Source organism: Hippocampus bargibanti, linkage group LG16, assembly GCF_051943395.1.
Source record: "Hippocampus bargibanti isolate YZ-2025 linkage group LG16, ASM5194339v1, whole genome shotgun sequence".
In the NCBI taxonomy this organism is placed as follows: Eukaryota; Metazoa; Chordata; class Actinopteri; order Syngnathiformes; family Syngnathidae; genus Hippocampus; species Hippocampus bargibanti.
The window spans coordinates 1,800,777-1,813,677 of NC_142749.1; the positions used below are offsets into that span (position 1 = coordinate 1,800,777).

The window sequence follows — 12,901 nt, forward strand, 5'->3', positions numbered from 1 at the left end:
GGAGCAGCGTTGGCCACCTTCAAAATAAAATCCAGTTAACGAATCCATGCGCGTCCGTTGCTCGGATTATGTGAATAAATCCAAATAGAAGATCAATATATTTTGGCTGCCTGGTAACGATCGCGTTCAGCCAGGAATAATCATAACTCTCAGAGCAGTGCCAAGAAGCATTCTTTAGTCTTCTTTTAACTTTTTCCTTCAGACGTCGCCACAGCTGTGTCTCTGTGTAAACGGGTTCGGTAAATGATACAACTTCTGGATAGAGTCATGGGACAACCGACGTCACTTTTTTGTTTCTTAACTGACATCAGAAAAACGTTTTATAGCATCTAAAATACCCAAAACACGCAGTGTGATATTTGTATTCAAATGCAAAACACCCCAAAAAGACTTAAAGTGTCCAAAATCTGCCCAAAAATTGAGCTGCGAATTGGGTATTTTCAGAAAGTCCGCCCCCAGTTCGTGACGTCACGCCCAGACGTCTTGCATTTCTGGAGAATCAAAACAATGGCTTCAGATTCGGAGAATATGCTTTCTTGTTACACCTCCAGTTATGAATATGATTCAAATAGTTCTGAAGAGGAAAACATAAATGTTTGCAATCGATTAAAGAATTTATTCCATGCCATTTTGACGCAACATTGGGGAGAAACTGATCACCAGAAAAGAGGCACAAAATGGCGATCTCCTGTGGCCACCTCCGTTTGCACAGGCTGATAAATTCCTTATATGGAGCTCATACACCCTCTTCTGGCGGCTTTGGGTGCAACACAAGGTTTTCAGAGCAAACAATACAGCAAAATACATTGACCTGATAGAAGGACTGCTACAATGTGTCTTTCTTTCGGTTTGGGGCGTTCCTTTAGTGATGTCACGTACGGACTCGTCACCAACTCAAAAACAAGAGTTCCTGAATATTCAGCGCGAGTCTTAAAACGTAAAATATAGCTATATGCGGTGGAATCTTTTTAAAATACGCTCAGTAGAAGTCATTTGAAGCCATTTTACAAATTATGGACACTACTTGTCCGGAGACGTCGGTTGTCCTTTAAGGTTCTTACGGCTGTGTTGGTTGGAGGGAGAAGGCAATTGACATGTGTGGCTCTCGTGGGCTCTCATTAGACTAACTTGCAGCAGCACGCATGCTCCTTTGGTCTATAGCCAGGCATCACTAGTTTAACATGCAAATATGATTTGCTCATATGATTAAATCTCCCTTTCTTAATTGAATTATTTACTTTTAACAAATGTAATGAATTTAATTACATCAGTAATTAGCAAATTTAAACTTCAATAAAGTCTTTCCAAATTTTGCAACAATAAATGAAACATTCACATCATTTTTTCACCACGTCATCACTTAGAAAAACATGTTAAATGGTTTCAATCAGTCTCTCAGGTGTCGATGAGAAGGTTTCTTCAGCCGTCATCTGTACAAAAGTGAAGGTTTCGGACGTTTCGCCTCCTATCCAAGAGGCTTCGTCAGCGAACTAAAGTAGAAGTCTTTAAAAAAAAAAGTCTCTCAGGTGGTTTCACTTTCTTGAGGATTTTCGGACAGCATGTCCTGGAATTAGAGGGGTTATAACAGTCTCTGTTACAGTCTCTGTTTGTTGACTTGCAATGGTTGGTTCTTTGAGAACATCTTGGCGGTTTCTTCTTAAAACAGCACGTTCCTCTGTCTGAATGTTGTATGACCTTGGTTGGACTTGACGCAGAACAGTCCCTTTCTGTGACCATGTGTCTGTTTTGTCTTTGTACCGTACTTGGTCACCGGTGTGTAGTTCAGGTAGGTTCCGTGTTCCTCTGTCATGGTAGAACTTTTGTTTTTGTTTCTGTTGTTCTTTGATGTTCCGCACTTTCTCCCCTTCCTTTGTCTTTAGCAGGTTTTCCGGGATGGGTAAGTTGGATCTCAGCACTCGTCCCATGAGTCACTGGGCCGGGGACATACCACACTCGAGCGGCGTTAAGCGATACACAAGCAAGCTCTGGTAGAAATCCATTCCGCTGTCTCTTGCCTTGTACATCAGCCATTTCACAGTCTTGACAGAACTTTCCACCAAGCCATCGTTGTGTGGAAAATGTGGACTTGAGGTTATGTGTTTCAACTCCCACTCCTTCGCAAATTTCTGAACTTCTCATTGGTGAATTGCGGACCGTTATCAGAAAACACTTGGTTTGCAATCCCGTTTCGAGCAAATATGGCCTTCATGCATGTTATCACTGCATCTACTGTTGTAGCTTGCAGTCTGCAAACTTCTGGATACAGGGAGTAATAGTCTGTGACCAAAAGATAATCTTTACCTTGACACGAAAACAGGTCAGCACCCACCTTCTTGTATGGTCTTTTTGGTGCTTGGTGTGGGTGTAGTGGTTCTGCCGGTTGATTTGCTTGATATTTGAGGCAAATTGTACATCTCGACACTTGATCTGTGATGTCTTGATTCATTTAGGCCAGAAAATCAGTTGTTGTTCTCTTTTCTTGCACTTTTCAATTCCCAGATGTCTTTCGTGAATCTTTTTGAGCATTTCACTTTTCAAAGTCTTTGGAATGACAATCTTACTGCCTTTGTATATGATGTTGTCCACTACAGATAACTCCATCCTGTAGTTCCAATATTCTGCTGCATCTGGTGAACAATTTTGTTTCGCTTCGGGCCATCCATTTTTGATGATTTGTTTCAATTGTTTCAGTGTCTCATCTTTTTTTGTTCCCATCCATATAATCTCTATCTTTGAATCTGCAACTGGCAATGCACTTGTGATCATGTCAATTTTCTTTATCACATGCCTGTTCTCCATGTTGTCCAATTCTGACTTTAGCTGCTTTTGTAGAGCAAATGAGACTTTCCTGCATGGATGTATGACTGGTGGCACACTTCTGTCCACTCTGATTGTGTGTTCTCCTGGTAGGCAGCCTAATCCTCGAAACAAGTCTTTGTACTGCTCCATCAGTTGATCATATACTGTCTCTTTTTGTCTTTCCACAACAAAAACTCTCTTCACTAGGTGTAGTCTTTCACATGCCGACAGTCCTAGTAGACCCTGCACATCCCTGGGAACTATGATGAAAGATAGCTTCTGTAATTGGCCTTTATATGTCACATTCACAATGCATTTTCCTTTCATTGGTATGGCTGCACCCGCATAAGCTGTGGCTTTCATGTTTGCTCTTTGTGTTTTTGGTCTCGGTCTGATCTTCATGAAATCAGTCTCTGAAATCACATTCACATTGGCTCCAGTATCCAATTTGAATTTTAGATGAATGTCGTTCACTTTTAGCGTGGTGATCCAATCTTTTTCTTCTCTTTCATCTTTTACAGCATTCATATAAAGTTCCTCCACTTCATAATGATCATCTACTGCATCTACCTTGCCTTTCATTTCTTGGTTCCTGCAGCAACGAGCAATCACAGTTTTTACATATTTTCCCATATGCCGGACACTGCTTGCGTACCACGAGTTCAATTTTTTTTTGAATATCCTATTTTTATTGGGTTGTCTCACTCTTGCTTTTGTCTCAGCAGTCTTGTTTTTGTTGAATCTGTGTGCATTTCTTTCCACTGCCTCCACATTGCAGCTAGCAACATTTAGCAGCTCTTTAGCCTGTGATTTAACAGTCTCAGCAGCTCTACACAGTGCTAAGGCTTTTTCCAGGTCCAGATCTGATTCTCTGAGTAGCCTTTCTTTCAGTTTATTATCTGTAATGCCACACACTATTCTGTCTTTGATCAGTGATTCTGTTAATCCACCAAACTCACATGTCTTTGATCTGTTTCTCAGCTCATTTGCATATTGGTCAATAGTTTCTCCAACTGTCTGTACACATGTGAAGAATTTGTGCCTTTCAAACGTCACATTGCATTTCGGAATGCATTAAGCTTCAAACTTTTCTATTATTTTTGAAGGCTTCCACTTGTCATCCTCAGTATCAAATGTGAAGTTATTGTAGACCTCTAGCGCTTCCTCTCCCACAATGTGCAAAAACATGGATGCTTTCGTCTTCAAATGGCTTTCATCAGCTCCAATTGCAGACAAATACAGTTCAAAACATTGCTTAAATCCTTCCAGTTTTCAGCCACGTTACCTGTTAGCTGCAGAGCTGTGGGTGGGCCTAAAGCTTCCATTTTTGTCGTTTTCTGCTGGGGGTTGTGCTCTACGTCTTTCCTCCGTGGAATCTTCCGTTTCAATCCTTTTATCGTCCTCTTGTCTTTCAGACCAATTCTGACACCACGTGTTGCTTTGTGTAAGCGGGTTCGGTAAATGATACAACTTCTAGATAGAGTTGAGGTTCTTTATTAGGACGGCTGTGTTGGTTGAAGGGAGAAGGCAATTGACATGTGTGGCTCTCGCTGGCTTTCATCAGACTGACTTGCCGCAGCGCGCATGCTCCTTTGGTCTATAGCCAGGCGTCACTAGTTGAACATGCACATACGATTTGCTCATATCATTACAACAGCTGAATCAGTTGTCCCCATCCAAACTTGTTTTGTGCATCCTCTTCTCTCATACCCACCCACAAAGCAAGGACATCTCGCCCACATTCGGTATGAAGTTGGCATAGCTGGCCTTTTTTTCCCGTATATGTTTTACATCACAGACCTATGCGGACTCTATGACTCTATCCATCCTTTACACAGACACACACACACACACACACACACACACACACACACACACACACACACACACACACACGTTTTGCTACATAGTGGGGACATGGTGTGCAAAAGTTTTGACCCGTGGGAACCCAATTTCAAACATGAAAAAAACATATTTATGAAACTCATAAAAATTTGATTTTAGGACCCAGTTTTTTTAGCGTGTGCTCACTCAGAAATCACTTTAAAATGGCATAATTCTTGATTTAATTTTTCCAGGTTTTTCGCAACTCCGTTGTCACGGTTTGCGAGGTGGTGATGGCGGGTGCAGATCCCAAGAAACAGGCAGGAGTGAGTAGGAGGTTGTTTGACAAATTGTCTTAAATTAAAAGTCAGCAGGAACAAAATGTGAAACATCAGAATGGAAAAAATACAAAGTAGCAAAAGAAGACCAAAAGTAAAAGTCCGCCAAGGTTAACCAAACACATGCACAGCATGCAGCAAACAAGCAGCAAACAATGAACCGGCCCCGGATGGTCGCGCCGGGTGTCCTTTTAAGTGTCAATGATTAAACGACCAACACCTGCGAGGCTGCAGGCAGGGCTGACGTCGCTACCCGCTGGTCGCCAATCCGATCGGGACGACCAGCACATGCGAGGCGCAGGCGGGGCCGACAGCGCCCCCCGCCGGCCGCCAACCAGATCATGACTGACAGTATCCCCCCTTCAAGGGGCTGCTTCCAGAAGTCCCAACAGTCTCCCAAAAGGTCCACTCGCCAGGGAACGGTCGGTGGAGGGGGCAACCGCTGCCTCTCCAGCATACGACGGGCGGCGGCCTGATGGGAACGGGACTCGGCCTGGGGTGGACGAAGACGCGGCACGGATCGTCGTGGGCGTGAGTGCGATCCCTCTCGCACGTTCACGCGACGGCGCATGGCTCTGCGTGGACGTCGAACTGCCAGGCGCAGAATGGCACCCCGTACGGCCGTATGGGACCAGGTCTCGGCCGGACGCCGACGTGGGCGTGAACTGCCCGGCTCCGGGGGAACGAGACCAGTCCAGAGCCGCTCCGGGATCCAGCGGTGAGTGGGGTCTCGGACTGACGTTGACGCGGACCTTGCACGGCTCGTCGTGGATGAGACTCAATTCGTCATGCACGACGACAGCGTGGCTGGACGTGGGCGTGCAATGCCAGTCACCCAGTGTCACCCTGGACGGCCACCTGGAAGGAGGTCTCGGCCGGACGTTTACGTGGACATTGCGGCTCCTCGAGTGACGCAATTCAAACGCGACGAGGCTTGCGCTAACGTGGACGTAGCATTGCCAGGCACAGGGTGGAAATGAGACAGGTCCGATGTACCTGCGGGATCCGATGGTTGGCCGGTTGATTCTGTCAGGGTTTTGCAAGGTGGTAATGGCGGGTGCGGATCCCAAGAAGCAGGCAGGAGTGAGTAGGAGGTTGTTTGACAAATTGTATTAAATTAAAAGTCAGCAGGAACAAAATGTGAAACATCAGAATGGAAAAAATACAAAGTAGCAAAAGAAGACCAAAAGTAAAAGTCCGCCAAGGTTAAACAAACACATGCACAGCATGCAGCAAACAAGCAGCAAACAAACAATGAACCGGCCCCGGATGGTCGCGCCGGGTGTCCTTTTAAGTGTCAATGATTAAACGACCAACACCTGCGAGGCTGCAGGCAGGGCTGACGTCGCTACCCGCTGGTCGCCAACCAGATCATGACATCTGTGGGGACTTAACGAATCATGTCAAACCAAAACTACCAGCAGGTGGCGCTTATTTTTTTTCAAGAGACAATATTTAGAGCCTCTAAGGTCAGCAATTGTGTTTTGCAGGAGCCATGATCGTATATTTTTTGACAATTCTAAATTTTGAACATATAAATTGTGAAATATTTTGTTCACATGCACAACTGGGTCCAAGCCCCCTCCCATTTTCTGACACGATATCCGACAGAATAATCAAGCACCAGATGTAGGTCTGCCAGGTTCTGTCACAACCAAAAGTTTGACTGCATACAGTATTGGAATTTCAATGTTTCTTCCTTTCCTTTCGGCTTTTCCCTTCAAGAGGTCGCCACAGCAAATCAGTGTCCTCCATCTTGAAATGTTTTATCCGCATGTTTGTTTTGGCCAAGCTTGTGCTATTCTTTATTATTTATCTGTGAATTATCCCATTGGTGCTGCCAGCCAATTTTTGTTTCATAAATGTGCTGAGTTCCAACTCTTGGTATGCTCTTTGTTTAGTTTTTAGATTTTTATGTTTAATCTATGGAAAATATCTCTTGTCTTTTAATTACATATTGACTAACAACCTGTGCAGACTGGACCTAAATGACAATGTTTTAATTTTCTCAATTTTCAATCTAAGTTGCTAGAACAAACATACTTTTTCTGACATATTTATTGAATTGGATTTGACTTTATTAGTTTCGCAGTGGAGAAATGTACATTTCACAGCATTAAAGTTATGAAAGAAATGAAAGTAGAAAAGCAAAATACAGAAGCTGCTGGAAAGGCAGCCACTCTCGCGGCGCCGTCTTGAAGTCAAAAGAACAAAAAAAAAACAAGTAACATGACAATTATAAAATAGATTGAAGAGAATCACGTAAATTAACACTGCTCATGTAGCAATTTCAATGGCAGCCTCCGATCTCCTGCAATGTAAGGTACTGCTACTCCTCTCCTTTTTATACCAACTAGCATTGAAGGTAGAGAAAAGGAGTCAAAACATATCAGGCGAGCACTCACAAACTGTGGGTACCCTCAGTGGTCATTCAACAAATGTCAGAAAGAAAGAATAGGGAATGAGTAGGAGAGAGGAGAGGAGTAGCAGTACCTTACATTGCAGGGGTTTCTGAAAAATTACAGAGTCCTTTGGCAACACAAAATTCCTACTTATTTCAAACCGATGAACACGTTAAGGGAAAAATTAGTGCATCCAAAAGATAGGCTACCAAACGAAAAACAAAGTAATGTAGTTTATTCCATACATTGTAAGAATGAAAATTGTAAAGAGCAGGACAAATTCTTAAAAAAAGACTTCATCAACATCGCAGGGATAATACAAGTGGGCCTCAATCGGCAGTACATTTGCACCTAAAAGCTAGCAACCACTCATTTGACGACAATGAGATTAAAATCTTAGCGAAAGAACATAGATGGTTTGAAAGGGGGGTAAAAGAAGCGATTCTTACAAAACAACAAAATCCTTCATTAAACTGGTCTGGTGGGGTGAGGTTCAATTTGGATCGTTCATACAATAGCCTGCTTAGGCAAAACAGGTTAGGCAACATTCGTAATGCTGATGAGGTGATACCGGTGGGAGTGGGGGAAATGGGCCAGTCGTTAGTCAGGAATGTAGGAACAATCAGTGGGGCCACAGGGAGTGGTCCTCTGCTCCCCCCAACCTGAAAGTAGGGACCTATCGCTATACCTATAGCTGTGTCCGGCGCCGCCATGGCTGGACATTAGGGATACATAAATAGGGCCGATATGACCAGTCATACTTTCGCTGACGAAGCCTCTTGGATAGGAGGCGAAACGTCCGAAACCTTCAAATTTGTACAGATGACGGCTGAAGAAACCTTCTCATCGATTGTGATCTGTAGCGAGAACGGGGAACAGGTGGCGGATAAACTAGAGATGTGGAGATATGCCCTGGAAAGAAGAGGAATGAAGATTAGTCGCAGCAAGACGGAATACATGTGAGTGAATGAGAGGGATCCAAGTGCAAGAGTGATGCTACAGGGAGAAGAAATAAAGAAGGTGGGAGAGTTTAAGTACTTGGGGTCAACTGTCCAGAGCAATGGAGAGTGTGGAAAAGAGGTGAAGAAGCGTATCCAGGCAGGCTGGAGCGGCTGGAGAAAAATGTGAGGTATGATGTGTGATAGGAGGGTTTCAGCTAGGATGAAAGGAAAGGACAGGAATCAGAGCTGGGGGTAGCAGAGCTGAAGATGTTGAGGTTTTCTTTGGGAGTGACCAGGTTGGATAGGATCAGGAATGAGTACATTAGAGGGACAACTCATATTAGAGGCTTTGGAGAGAAAGTCAGAGAGGCCAGACTGAGATGGTTTGGACATGTCCAGAGGAGAGAGAGTGACTATATCGGGAGAAGGATTCTGAGCCTTGAACTGTCAGGCAGGAGACCGAGAGGAAAACCGAAGAGGATGTTTAGGGATGTGGTCAAAGAGGACATGAAGGTAGCTGGTGTGAGACAAGAGGATGCACAAAACCGGGATAGATGGAGGACATTGATTCGCTGTGGCGACCCCTGAAGGTTAAAGCCGAAAGGAAAAGAAGATTCATTCAACATAGCTGCATGCCGGTTCCACTCACTCGTTAAAGCAATCCTGAGCGACAAGCTTCAAGAAGAGAGGCGGCCCCACTCGAACCCACTCGAAGGAAAGAGGCTTCGTCCTCGGTAAGAATCCCCCCCCCCCCGACGCCGATCTGCTAGTCCACTGAGTTTTTTCGGCACCAATAATGATAGGTAAAGAGTTCGTTCCTGGTTTATCTTTCCCTATTGACCTTTCCCTCCATTGTTTTTGTTTCCGAATTATTTGTCAGTCTTCAAAGTACTTGATACAACCCAATCAAAAGTACTGATCCTTAATTTTTCAGAAGCGCTTGAAACCTTCAAAAGTACTTGCAATAATTTCAGCAAAAGTACTTGAACCTCAGACTTACAAAAGTGCTCAAAACCTCAATTCTTCTTCAAAAGTACTAAAAAAAAATCGATCCTAAAGTACTTGGATTGGATTTGCCTTTATTAGTCTCGCAGTGGAGAAATTTACATTTCACAGCAGCAAAGTTATGAAATGAATGAAAGTAGAAAAACAAAATACATGAGCTGCTGGAAAAGCAGCCACTCTCGCGGCGCCGTCTTGAAGTCAAAAGAAGAAAAAAAAAACTAAATAACAAATAACATGACAACACAAAGACACAGAGAGACATTCATTCTTAAGCACTTTCTGTACCCTCTTTGTTACATAGGGCAGTTCCAGATGAAAGAGGAGAGGATCAAAGCGTCTCTTCACCAGTGGATCAGGGACATCATGGTGGAATGTGCACGTCGACTACAAGCTAAATGTTGAAAACAAACACGCAGCTGTAGCATCCATTGACGAAAAGAGATTGTCTCACATCTCCTGTCACCCATAAATCAGCTTCTATTCCATCCCGCGACAGATCCTTCAACTGACTTGATCCTTATTTTAGCAAAAGCACTTGATCCTCTTAACAAAAGTACCTGGCCCCGATCGTACACCAGCCACTTGATTCTTTACTTCAAAGGTGTTTGACTCTTTTTGCAAAAACACCCGATCCTTTTTATTCCTCATGAGGAATTATAGTTTCTGATTATATGACAGAACAAAACAACCTTTCTAAAAAAAAAAAAAAAATTGCACATTCCACTGTTCATCCACCCCCAATTTATCTTTTTAGAATATCAATACAAGACATAAATCTTACCTTGATTTCAGCCAACAGACAGAAGATCATTTTGGAGGATAATTGTCCTCTTACCTTGTCCAATTTTTTGGGCGCCCGATGTTCTCTCTGTTGACAAAAACCTCAGTCCGATATCATGTCGGGGTCACCATTTGTTGGAGGAGAGTGGCCTTCTCTCCACCACATGTTCGTTAATATCGGATGATAAATATTCTGGTAATCCAAATAAAAGCTGGAGTCAATGAACAGTACCTTTGAAGGGTATATTTGCAAAATATTATAGACATACATGATTTACAGACAATGGCTGCATGATCACGAGTGTGTTCACATCATGGACACACACATATTTATTTCATCAGAAGGGCGGTATCAAGACGATGGCGCAACACCGAGGCGTCATCCTTCCAAAACAATTCCTAGCTTTTATCAGTCTGTCTCCACAAAGTCTCCAGTAAGCAGTGGATAAAGGTTAACAGATGGCTCCAAGAATGAATTTGGTTCACTCTGTGTATCAGAAGGTTATACAGGCTAAGTAAATATGGCGGAAGACACACATCTGTGCTGTATGTCATGCATATTAGCATATTTGACAATAAAGCTGACTTTGACTTTGACTTTTTGACATCATGACATTATTGAAGATGCACATCATGACATTATTTTCATGACATATCATTGAAAAAAGCAAAATACCATGGCTTAACTAAACAAATTATAATTTGAAATAATCCTTCACCCTCAAAGCTAAGGCTAAAACTTTCCCCTGGATGCTGATATTTTGTTTTACAATTTTAATTCATAATTTGTGTGGTAGTCAATGGTTACTTTTGTTGTTTTACTGTAAATTGTGATTTTTTTTTAAATACACACTATCAGAGGCAGGAACTTTTTGTTAACTTTGTTTTGAGATGGGTGTTAGTTGATGTTGGGGTAATTCGCGAACATCTTTAAACATCTTTTTGCACTTTTTTTTTGTTTTGGACTTCCTCATGCGTCATATCCTGCCTGCCTTTACATGATGTCACATCATATTACGTCACATCCTATCACAACACATCATGTCTGTCTTATATCAATGCTCTCCCAGCGCGTCGATTTCTCTCTTTCCTTTCTGTCTCTCCTCAACCGACCTCCCACAATGACCCTGCTGTCTACAAGATTAAAATTATTTATTCTGTTCAACACCTGGCTTCCTGATGATTTCACCATCCCACTTCTAACACCGTTAGAAGCGATGAACAAGGAACAAACGATCACTTTTAACCCATCAATACTGGTGCCGAACAAACTCCGGGGCCTCGGCGTCAAGGAGGGAGGGGGGGTGGAGGACGAAGCCTCTTTCCTTCGAGTGTGTTCGAGTGGGGCCGCCTCTCTTCTTGATGCTCGTCGCTCAGGATTGCTTTAACGGGTGAGTGGCAACGACATGCAGCTATGTTGAATGAATGGATTGCATCTGAATTTTTTTGGCCAAGGAATTCTAATTACGTTGCACTGCAAATCGGTGGGCTTGTGGGCAGAAGAAATCGGTCAAGTGGACCGGTTATATGGTCCACATATGGTGGAGATTGGGGGAACTGGACAAGCGTTAATAAGTGCATGGACATAGATGGTTTGTGTTTTGTTTTTTCCAAATTGAAAATATCTTCAAAAAAAATGGAAGACATCTTGAAAACCCTTCTCGCAAGTCAGGAAGCCCAATATCAAGTTAATTTGGCTCTCCCAGAGGAGCAAAAGAGAGCAAATGAACTGAAGGCATAGGAATTGCTCTTGCAAAAACAAATGGCCGCCAAGAACATTCCCCGGGTGAAGGCGGGTGATTTTTTAGCCAAGATGGGGGCGACGGATGATATTGAGGCGTACCTGCATACATTTGAAGCAACAGCCACTCGAGAAAGGTGGCCCAAGCAGCAGTGGGTGGGATTGCTTGCACCCTTCCTGACAGAGGAATCACTGAATGCTGTCCTGGACTTGACCGCAGACAGAGCAGAAGACTATGATTATCTATAAGCTGAAATTCTCAGCAGACATGGGTTCACCAAGTTTGGGATGGCACAGCGCTTCCACACCTGGACGTTCCAGCTAGACCAGCCTCCACGGGCACAGATGCACGGATTGGCCTGCATTGCCCGGAAGTGGCTGGAACCGGAAAGGAACACGGCAGCTCAGGTGGTCGAGGCCATTGTCGTGGATCGCTACTTACGGGCCCTGCCCTATGAGGCAAAAAGGATCATCAGTCAGCAGTCGCTGACTACTGCCTGTCAAACAGTGGCAGCAGTGGAGCAGTACCAGGCCACAGCGGAGATGCTGCGAACGACCAGGAAGGAAACCGGCAACACAATCCCCACCCAGGAATGGAATGGCCCGCACAAAGGTGCCCAAGCTTCCCAACACAGCCAAGATGGCTCCAGGCGGCATCAGAAGCCCACCAAGGCAGTGGCGGATACTCTGGGACACGGGGGCACAGACAATGCTACAGATGCGGAGAGACGGGACACAACTCATGGCAGTGTGGAAAACCAACGGAAGAGTCCATGCCGACCACTGACTCTTCCGGTGCCCACCCTGCACATTATGCCTCCCTCCTGGGGGGGAGTGACAGCTTACTAACAAGACCCCCCACCTGTCCAGTGACAGTGAATCAACAGGATGTTGACCCTTTGCTGGACTCTGGAAGCCTGGTCACCTTGGTGCGCCAAAAGCTGGTGGATCCAACCAGGTTGTCTCCAGAGAAAACCCTTCCCCATTCTCCTGTGTCCACAGAGACACCAGAGAGTACCACACCACCGAACTCACCATGACCACAACCAAGGGAATCATCCGCATGGTAGC

At 44.2% G+C, this 12,901-nt stretch overlaps 1 protein-coding gene across 2 annotated transcripts in view; it reads right to left on the reverse strand.

The window, feature by feature from the left end:
- The window catches only part of amot (angiomotin), a 138,042-nt gene extending 127,552 nt beyond the window's left edge, over window positions 1-10,490 (reverse strand). Inside the window, exon 1 of one of the 2 annotated variants that reach the window (XM_089016985.1) lies at window positions 10,145-10,490. The gene's annotated coding sequence lies outside the window, so the exon portion shown is untranslated. Of the gene's footprint in view, window positions 1-17; window positions 210-10,144 lie in introns of those variants that run through there. The other variant, XM_089016984.1, reaches the window with a different exon arrangement.
- Between the last annotated feature and the right edge of the window lie 2,411 nt (window positions 10,491-12,901).